The following is a 9,016-nucleotide window of genomic DNA, read 5'->3' on the forward strand; positions in this document are numbered from 1 at the left end:
CCATTACAACTGAATGGTAAACCACGCTGTGTGCATCACAGAGCAGAAGCACTGTATGAAACCAATGGGACTAAGAAAGGCATTTAGAGAAAAACCAGCCTGAGTTGGGTCTTGAAGTATGAGTGTGAATTACCTGCAAGAATAAGAGGAAAGGCATTCCTAGAAGCAGACAAACAAGAAGATAAGGGAAAGGTTTTATATGACATCCTCAGGCAATAGCAAGCAATTTTGCATGATGTAAGCATACATGATATTAATAAAAAAGAAGAAAAAATGGGACCATTTAATGAAAAGCTGGGCAACATGCTGGCTAGCCAAGATGTTTGATTTTATCAGGAGGATAATAAAGAGTTGCTTAATCAATTCAGATGTGAGAGTAACTTATTCCTCAAAAGAATTATGAAAAATAAGGTGTCCTTACACTGATAGTCCATCTGTGACTCCCAATGCCAAAGGTGACTTCTAGAAATGATTTCCACTTAATAGCATTATGGTATAGTGGTCTTCATCCTTAAGTTCTCATCACCACAGTTATCACTTGAGAGCATTTTAAAACCCTAATGGTGCTACTCTACTCCAGTCCAATTAATTCAAAATTTCTAGAGCTTCTATCCAGACATCAAGAATATTTTAAAGCTCCCAGTTGATATCAAAGCACAGCCAAAGTTGAGAACTACTGTGCTAGTAGTATTCCAGAAGGCTGGAAAGATTGTTGGAGCTCACTCTGTTGTATACCCTGTTGAGTTTCAGCTCACCTTTGCCATCCATTAAGGATTTATTGAATCCTGTTCCTGTCAAGCTTCATTCTTTATTTCTGAAAAAGGGCCTTCCAGGGAATTGCATGGGAGTTTTCTCCCTCAATTGAATCATAATTTATTGCTGGAGATAGAAAAATTAAGCAAACATTACAATATGGTGAGACAGTCTGATGTTACTCTTTGCACAGATTGCCATGGAAGGGACAGTTGCATTCAGAAAGGGAAGGGAGGTGATGTGTGAAGAAAGAGAAGTATAGAGGCAGAGTACAGGATTCCAGGGATCAAGGACAAGAGGGTTATTCCAGGAAGAGAGATAAGAATGTATAAGGCAGAGAGGCATGAAAAAACATGGCAAAGACCTAGGATTCTCATGTCACTCTGTTCATACCACTTGCAGTACACTCCTCACATTGTTGTGTGTGGTTGATTTTATATGGATCCGGTCTTATTTGTATCCTGTGAGCATATTCAGTGTAGGTAGACCCAGTACACAGTCTTACTATAGAATAGAGGTTTTAAGAAAAAGAAAAAAGCTAACAAAGAATTTACTCAGGCAGAAGGTTGAAAACAACTAACTTAAATACAATGAGGTGACTTAAGAATAAAAACAACATAAATATTCATGGGAATATGGTCACAAGATGAACTGAAACCAGAAGTTATTGTCATGAAAGTAACATCAGTCTACATGTCTCAGCAGTGTCCACATCTTCACTTCCTGATCTGACTTAATCCCTGATTTTCCTTGAACGCTCTCCTAAATGCAGTGACTTCCTTTGGTCAACATCCTAATCAATATGATCACGTCTCTCAAACTTTATCCCTCACTTTGAAGTCACACTTTGACTCATGAGGAATTTCCACCCTTCCTTACAGCTGCTGAGTGGGGAGTCCTAACAAGAGGAAGTAGCTTTGTGTGCTCTCCCCACTTCCTTCCTGTGGCTGTCATTCCTGAGTCTGCATCATCCAGCTGCATCCAGAAGTGAAAACTACCTCTGGGTAAACGGGTCGAGGTCATGACCTCTTCAAAGCCATATCTTCTAGCTTAAATTTGTATTAAAATTAATCAGAAAGTCCAACATTTTGACATTGTCAAAACTGACAGCAGTGAAAAGTGTTTATTATGAATGTGTTTATTGTATATCTTTATTTCAAGGTTCTCACCATTTTCTGTACTTTTTTCTCTAATCTTCACAAAAATTATTAAGGTAGTAAAACAGGCGTTATTACCCTCATTTGGATAGAAAAATTGTGACAAAGGGACTATCTTAAAAATTGTTTGGAACAATTGTTGGTAGGATTTTCTCTTTTTTTAAAGCAAGTAAAAGCATTTTCAGTAGGTACACATAGAAAAAAAGGACACGTATATCATTTACTTTATTAGAAAAGGACACTTAGGGTGCATGCAATAGCAGCTTCATTTGATGGTGGTTCAGGGAGTTTTTCTAAGTGAGATTATTGGATTGGGTTAACATTCAGTTGATGGCTCTTTCATACTTCTTAAACGCCACTGTCACTTCAAGGAAACTAGTTTTGTTTTTATTAAATACATATATAGACCTCGATAGCTGTCCTCTTGGCTTCATGTTTGAGCTTTACCATTTTGAATATCTCAGATATATTCCATTCCTTATTTCCACAAGGTTTATTGAATTTATTCACCCATTTCTTTATTCTCTCCACATCCCCCGCCGTGTTTAGCAAATATTTCTTAATTTCACAGTTCTTTAAATTGCTCTGAGTTAAGCCACATTTTGTGGTTCTTGTACTGTTTGAGCAAAACAAATAAAAAGACATAAATGGTGTAGAATTAGTTGCAGAAAATGCCTTAAGATAAGATTGTAAATACAACTATTTAAAAATGTCTTAGGTTTATCTTTTCCAGATATGCTAATCTCAGGGCAGAGGTAGGTGAGGAAAGAGCTTTTGTGACTCCTCTTTCCCTGAGATTCAAAAAATAAGAAAATATTTTCTGATGTTCAATCCCAAGGCAAGTGATAAAGATCAAACACTCATTTTATTACAATATTTTCATTTTTATTGAACAGATTCATTTTGGATCTTGCTTGCATTTGGAATGTTTACTTTTTAATAAGTGATCTGTTTAAATGTGGATCAGAGAACAAGGGTTTCTGTTTTACAGTTCAACTTTTGACCTTGGGGGATGAATGGGTGGAGGCAAAGAGGAAAAGTCCACTGTGTTTTTACTGAACTTTTTACCCTTAAAAAAAAAAAAGCAAGTTTAAAGTTCACGCAGTGCACAAGAGGTCTCCACTGGGGATTTCTGGTATTATTAACTTCCTGACCTCAGATAATTAAAAAGAAAGAGCAGAGCCACCTCAGACTATGACTCAACTTTGAACTTTTAACCTTCCAAGTGAAGTATTTAAATTGTAAATGGTAGACCCTGGAAGCTTTCTTATTGCTATTAACTTCCTTCATCTCTGGTCACAAAGTTATAATTTAGGCCAAAAGCACAGCCCGAACTTTCCTTTTGATTTACTTAACCTCTTTTAGCAGAAAGAATTGAGAACTCTATTTACCTAGAAATGACCGGTATTCTGGAGGAAGAAATGAAGTCTACAGGGTCTTTGAATTTTGGAGCAAGAGGCAACCCTAGCTGATCTTTCTAGCCCGCTCATTTGTGAAGGAGAATACTGAGCACCAGGGAGGTGAGTGATTTCCTTAAGGTCAGATAATTAATAGGAGAACAAAAGGGCATCTCTGATTCATTAGCTGTACTTCCTTCAGTAGTGGGGGATTCAAACATGACTGGAAGTAAGAAATATTTCCCTATGTAGCATAGGGGTCTCTATTTTTACATTAAAATTTATAAAATGGAAAAAAGTCGCTGGTTAGGGAGTCAAGAGGTCTGGGTTCTAAGTAATCCCTTCACCCTGCTGATTGTATAATCTTGGGAACTCATTTAACTTTTCCAAGTCATAATTTGCCTGGTTATAAAATGGAATGGAGTTGAGAGAAGGTGATAAGCATCTAAGAGAATCCTTAGACTCTTAGATTTTTGTTCAAGAATCCTTGCTCTGATGCATGTTTAAACACTATGTAGATATACAATTCTCAGCAACAGTGGGGTTTTCTTAACATGGAGGACAGGGCTAGGTGGCTGTGATCTTCAGGGTAACTGGCTATATCACATGGGGCTTGACACTGAGGATGAGGCTCTTCTTACTTTAGAAAAGACACAAGTCCCCAAAGAAAAGGGAAATATCATGTACAGAGGTATAAGGGATAGGGAGGAGAAGAACAAAAGAACCAGGACAAAGAAAGGAAGGATGACCAGGAAAAAGGTATTAGAAAGGAGGGTGACAAAGAGAGGGCGGCCCCCTCAGTTGGATGGGACCCAGCCAATGCTTGTGAGGCTGAGAAAGCCAATGAGGACATTGTGAATCTGCCGCAGCCACATGCTGCTGATACCCGAGCTCAGAGAGGCAGCGCTCGCTGGCACGTGTACAAGGCTCAGCGTGCAGGGGCGCCAGTCACCAGCAAGCCCACTCTCCCCTCCTGCTATTTGCTAACACCTTTATTGCCTCCAGTTAGTTACTCACACCACTCTCCTTCCCATCTGTCAAGGAGAGTTCCCTTCCAACATTCTGTCCTCTTTTTCTTATACAAAAGAGACCCTCCCCGTGCGGCTGCCCAGAATAGGCCCTGGTACTGAGCTTAAAGGTGGCAAGTTTGGAATGGGTTGAGCAATGATTTTCTTATTTCCTGGTTCCGAGATGCAAGGGAGATGTGACTCTATGATCCTGCCTAAGACCCTCCTGGAGAGACAGCTGGAGGGGAGGGAGAGCAGGATGGCTGGCTAACTGTCTGCTTGGCCTGGACGTGGAGGGTCCAGGGTCACTGCCTGGTCAAAGTGCTAATAGCTCTATGTGACTCTTATCACAGATGTTTACCCACCAGTCTCTTCAACCACTGTCAGTTGCTTTAAAGTAATTTACTTCTTTACAACCTCCTCCATTCCTTCTACCCATCCCTCACTCCCTGGGCCAGCCAAGGCAGGTGATTAATATTTGAGCAAGGGATTGTTCTGATGAGAATATGTCTGATTAGGTGATTAAAGTTGCAGACCTGTGGGCTGAAAATAACTGTTAATCCTGGGTTTTGGTGGGCAAAATTACTCAGTGTTTTCTCTGCTCTGTAAGCCTGTTTTATTCACTAAATTTCTCCCACATTTTCTAGTCCTGAATACACTCTTTCCTATGTAGCTTTCCAGTCATGTTAACCTCAAGATCCCCTGAGGGAGGAGGTCACAGTCATCAAGCAAAGCATGACTGTCATCATGAAATAAGTAATACTGCCTCATTGACACTTACCTTCATCAACATCTAGAAAGGAAATAAATAAAGGACTGGGTCTTGTTTGCTAGCTACCTCTGCAATGGAAAACATCAATGCCAATAAGATCTGTTGCACATGTAAAACTTAAAAAAATTATGCCACTATTCTCAGTGATGGACTAATGCAAATTCTAAGTGGCTCAATTCAGAGCAGTGATGACAATTCTATTTTTAAAAATTAATCTTTCACTCTTTCTCTTTCTTTCTTTCTTTCTTTCTTTCTTTCTTTCTTTCTTTCTTCCTTTCTTCCTTTCTTCCTTTCTTCCTTTCTTTCTTCTTTTATCATCTGTACTTTAAGGCAATGGGAGAACAGAGAGTTAGGCATAGTCCAGAGAGCCAGTGATAAATAATTCAGTATGTGAATTATCTGCAGTGAGAACTCTCCTAAAGCCAGGCCAACAATGTGCCCTCCAGGTGGGGGAGTGTGAGTGCTTCCAAGGGCAGCCGAGCCTCTCACCCCATTTCCCAGCGGCCCCCGCCCCACCGTAGATGAGTGCAAGAACATTGTGAGATAACTAGTCTCTGCTGATTCTAACTACACCCCCACAATTCCCACTCAGCTGAGAAGCTAAGACCTTGCCTCCAGGAGCAGCCAGAGGCTGATGGAGTCTCGGCAGTTGTCTATTGTCCCTGGCAATATTGCCTCTTTTGGCATGAATATTTGAACTGGCAACAAAACTGAAAAAAAAAAAAAAAAAGATTGGAGAAAATCACGCCAGCAAAAAGGCCCCCTTTTCCGTTTTCCTCCTCCATACATTTAGGTAAAATAGATGCCCATGTATTTGTCTGATATTGTTTCTTTGGTTTGATGTACCCAGCTGGCAAGAATAAGTCATCTTTGGGGGATTACATTTAGTAGAGTATCCACACAAGTGCCAGGCGCTCCAGAGCCCCTAATGGAACTTTGGCAGGCAAGACAGCAGTAACCGTATGCAGGGATGATGGAAGTGGGAGGCTGCGCTGCAAGGATCTACAATCTTCTCCCTTCTTTTCACCCGCAGCTCTGAAAGGGAACGCGTATCGAAATTAGGTGCTTTTTTGGATTACAATTTCTCATACCTTATGGAAGTGATACCATCAAGCAGACAGATGCCAGTTGGAAATGGGTTGGTATCTAGGGATGATAATCGTTGGCTCCTTTATTTATTCAATCGGTCAGTCAAGTAACACGGCCATCAAAAAGGGATGTCAGTCTCTGGACACAGGAACATTTTGGTGATCCCTGAGATATAAAAGAGCAAGTTAGGATTGACGAGTGCTAAATGCCAGACTGCTAGGCAGAAGGCATGCCCGAAGAGAAGTTCCGACATTTTGTGGACCATGAAAAAACGATTTCTTTCTCCTTGTGGAGGGTCCAGAGACATTGATCTACTTTACTCCTGAGAGGAAAATTAAGGGGTTCCCTAATATGGTAGCCATATGGAGGGGCCTCCTTTTACCTCCCACCACCTTGAATTAGTGGAGACACAGTTGGCCCAAAATGTTACTACTTTATGTATTGAATATCTACCAAGTGCAGAGCATTATATGGGCTAAAGGATAAATTAAACATGGGTCACACTTGATCTAAAAGGAGGAAATCCTTCTCATACGTAACTGTAATTAATGTACGAATCATTTTATTAAGGGCTAGATGAGAAAATGGTCAGTCTATGGTAAATTGTTTATAAGAATCCTAGAGACAAAAGTTATTCCTTGAACATAAAAAAATAAGTATGCATTAAAATAATAATAATATAGTTTTTTTTAAAAAATCAGAGGCATTTATGTATATACTGGAAACCAATCAAGACAAGAACATTAAAAATTGAGAAAGCAAGATGGATTAAGCTCAGGTAGTAAATAGTAATTTCTTAGACTCTTGAAAATGGTAGTGTTTGAATTTTTTTTTTAATGAAAGATTCCAGGAAGCCAGAGATTTCTGGGTAATGTTTAAATCATCGGGAATTGATCTGACATTTAATGGCAAAATGTTGACTCTCTAATGCCGTAACAAGGTCAATAGGTCAAGGGACCTCCATTACCTAACCTTAGCTGTTCTCTTTACATGACATATCAGAGTATTGATCAGGGCTGTTATGCGGGATTGGGCATAGAGTTCTATATCCTTATTATAGTGTTCTTAAAAAACTGGGTCTCACCAATGTGTTATATTCTGCTATGATCTGCATTTTTTTGTGTGTGATCCCAGTGAAGGAGTCTTGCTCTGTTTCTTGTTTATCCTCCTACTTTGATTTGTCCATCTTCCCTGAGTGAAACTTAAGTCTTCTGAATGTTCTATATCCAGGGTTCATTCACTGATGGTCTTAACAGGCTTCCACGGTATATTTTGTCTTCAAATTTCATTGATCTTCCAAATTCAGTGATGCTACCAAAATGGCAGTCAGTTTTGATGATCTTAGAGCTATGACATTGAATGACTGAATTCACATTCATATTTGCTAGTCATTATATTTTACGTGGCTGTGAAAATGTTGGGCACTCATTTCATAGGCCCAAACTAACTCCTTCTTAGATTTGAAAAAATAATTCAATTTAATTTCTAACACTGTAGAACGATACTACCTTAGCTTTCCCAAACAGCTTTTATAGATTTTCTCATTTTATTCTCATAACACACCTGTGTATAATAATTCATAAAAGGACCATAACATTTCATCAAGCAAACACATTTCCATTGCAGATGACTAATGTAAACTACACGAATAGTTTTTTTCTACAAAGGGCCCAGGAGAATTGATTCTTGAACCTTTAGTGTATCCTCATGTTCTTAGATTAAGACCATAAAAAGGTTTAGAGGGTATGGTGGAGATTGCAAATTGTCCACCAAATCTGTGTTCCACTGCTTCTATAGTAAAACAGAGTCATAACTGGTCAAAGCTGCTCAGGCACGGACCATATTTTCCCTTTTCCACTGGCAGCTAGTTGTGGCCATAAGACTAAGCTCTTTCCAGTGAAGTATGAGCAAAAGTGATAGTTGCCATTCAAGCGTTGCCATGAAAAATTGTGTGCTCATGCCTATAGCCCATTCTTCGTCACAGCTGAAATAGCGATGACCACACAAACCTTAGAAGCCATGTGTTGACAGTGCAAGGACCACCTTCATTCTGATTTGGTTCCTGAATGACTGAGTGGAGCAGAACCCCCCCACTGCCCTCCCCACCCCTGCATAGATCAGCACAGCTTATTCCTTGAGAGGTAAGTGCACTTCTATTTTATTTCAGCCATTTCACATTTTCAGGATATTTACCTCAGTAAATATTGAAATAGAGGCATACTTGATTTTACTAGGAAAAACTTCAGGAACATCCAATCCAGGGTTGGTGATGAGACTGAAAATTATCATGCCCTGACTTTATTCCCTTTCTCCATCAGATATTTGATGGTGGGCCAGAGGGAAGTTCGGAGAACAGGCGAGAAGAATAAAAGAGAGGTAGGTCAAGGTTGGAAGAAGCAGTTGTGGAGGCAAGAGTTGTAGTACAGAGATGTTTACTCAGAAATGAGAGTGGAATAAAAACATTAAAAAAATAGAAGCAGAAAAATACTCCTTTTTTTTGTGCTACATAAAGCCTTTACTGAGTATTCAGAATTCTTTGGATATCACCAGCTAATAGATTCTCAATTCTTTGTGTTTGATTTGCTAATTAAATTAAATTAAATTGTGGACTAAACACAAAGAATTCAGCAAGGGTTCTAAAGTAAGCACCACAGAACAGTCACCCTGGACACATTGCAGAACGTAACCCCGAATTTTCTTCTTAAGTCTTTTCCAATCAAATTGTGTCTTTTTTCTTTAACACTTGTCACTTAGATCTTTATCTTAGTAGGTCATCTCAAAAGTCTTGGGTGCTAGAATCCAGAGAAATAGATAAACATCACCAACATGTATTAATGAGAC

At 39.3% G+C, this 9,016-nt stretch overlaps 1 long non-coding RNA gene across 1 annotated transcript; it reads left to right on the forward strand.

Annotated features, from left to right (window-relative positions):
- The first annotated feature begins 3,350 nt into the window (after nucleotides 1-3,350).
- LOC115291616 lies at nucleotides 3,351-8,564 on the forward strand. Its single transcript, XR_003908587.1, has 3 exons — nucleotides 3,351-3,430; nucleotides 6,120-6,224; nucleotides 8,494-8,564. It is a non-coding gene; the product is annotated as an uncharacterized LOC115291616 (long non-coding RNA).
- The last annotated feature ends 452 nt before the right edge of the window (nucleotides 8,565-9,016 follow it).

This window comes from Suricata suricatta, chromosome 5, assembly GCF_006229205.1.
Source record: "Suricata suricatta isolate VVHF042 chromosome 5, meerkat_22Aug2017_6uvM2_HiC, whole genome shotgun sequence".
NCBI classification, from domain to species: domain Eukaryota; kingdom Metazoa; phylum Chordata; class Mammalia; order Carnivora; family Herpestidae; genus Suricata; species Suricata suricatta.